This window comes from Bufo gargarizans, chromosome 11 (genome assembly GCF_014858855.1).
Source record: "Bufo gargarizans isolate SCDJY-AF-19 chromosome 11, ASM1485885v1, whole genome shotgun sequence".
NCBI classification, from domain to species: Eukaryota; Metazoa; Chordata; class Amphibia; order Anura; family Bufonidae; genus Bufo; species Bufo gargarizans.
Window position 1 is genome coordinate 90,486,372 of NC_058090.1, and position 1,713 is coordinate 90,488,084.

Below are 1,713 nucleotides of genomic sequence, written 5' to 3' on the forward strand. Positions count from 1 at the left end.
CCAGGCATGGATCCCACAGGACCTGTCCGTCCCTTGTCCAGATTAGACATTAACTACCTCCCCATAACCATATATTATTGGACTCCAGGCCACTTCCTCATTCAATCCTATTTTTATTTTCATTTTACCATTATATTGCGAGGCTACCCAAAGTTGAATGAACCTCTCCTCTGCCTGAGTGCTAGGCCTAAATATATGCCAATGGACTGTTGCAGTGGTGGCTGACATGAAGCCTGATTCTCTGCTATGACATGCAGACTAATTCTCTGCTGACATGAAGCCAGATTGTCTGTTACGGGACCTCTCTGCTCTGCCTGTGTGCTAGGCCTAAATATATGCCAATGGACTGTTGCAGTGGTGGGTGACGTGAAGCCTCATTCTCTGCTATGACATGCAGACTGATTCTCTGCTGTCATGAAGCCAGATTGTCTGTTACGGGACCTCTCTGCTCTGCCTGTGTGCTAGGCCTAAATATATGCCAATGGACTGTTGCAGTGGTGGGTGACGTGAAGCCTCATTCTCTGCTATGACATGCAGACTGATTCTCTGCTGACATGAAGCCAGATTGTCTGTTACGGGACCTCTCTCCTCTGCCTGTGTGCTAGGCCTAAATATATGCCAATGGACTGTTGCAGTGGTGGCTGACGTGAAGCCTGATTCTCTGCTATGACATGCAGACTGATTCTCTGCTGACATGAAGCCAGATTGTCTGTTACGGGACCTCTCTGCTCTGCCTGTGTGCTAGGCCTAAATATATGCCAATGGACTGTTGCAGTGGTGGGTGACGTGAAGCCTCATTCTCTGCTATGACATGCAGACTGATTCTCTGCTGTCATGAAGCCAGATTGTCTGTTACGGGACCTCTCTGCTCTGCCTGTGTGCTAGGCCTAAATATATGCCAATGGACTGTTGCAGTGGTGGGTGACGTGAAGCCTCATTCTCTGCTATGACATGCAGACTGATTCTCTGCTGACATGAAGCCAGATTGTCTGTTACGGGACCTCTCTCCTCTGCCTGTGTGCTAGGCCTAAATATATGCCAATGGACTGTTGCAGTGGTGGCTGACGTGAAGCCTCATTCTCTGCTATGACATGCAGACTAATTCTCTGCTGACATGAAGCCAGATTGTCTGTTACGGGACCTCTCTCCTCTGCCTGGGTGCTGGGCCTAAATTTATGACAATGGACTGTTGCAGTGGTGGCTGACGTGAAGCCTCATTCTCTGCTATGACATGCAGACTGATTCTCTGCTGACATGAAGCCAGATCCTCTGTTACGGGACCTCTCTCCTCTGCCTGGGTGCTGGGCCTAAATTTATGACAATGGACTGTTGCAGTGGTGGCTGACGTGAAGCCTCATTCTCTGCTATGACATGCAGACTGATTCTCTGCTGACATGAAGCCAGATCCTCTGTTACGGGACCTCTCTCCTCTGCCTGGGTGCTGGGCCTAAATTTATGACAATGGACTGTTGCAGTGGTGGCTGACGTGAAGCCTCATTCTCTGCTATGACATGCAGACTGATTCTCTGCTGACATGAAGCCAGATCCTCTTTTACGGGACCTCTCTCCTCTGCCTGGGTGCTGGGCCTAAATTTATGACAATGGACTGTTGCAGTGGTGGCTGACGTGAAGCCTCATTCTCTGCTATGACATGCAGACTGATTCTCTGCTGACATGAAGCCAGATCCTCTGTTACGGGACCTCTCTCCTCTG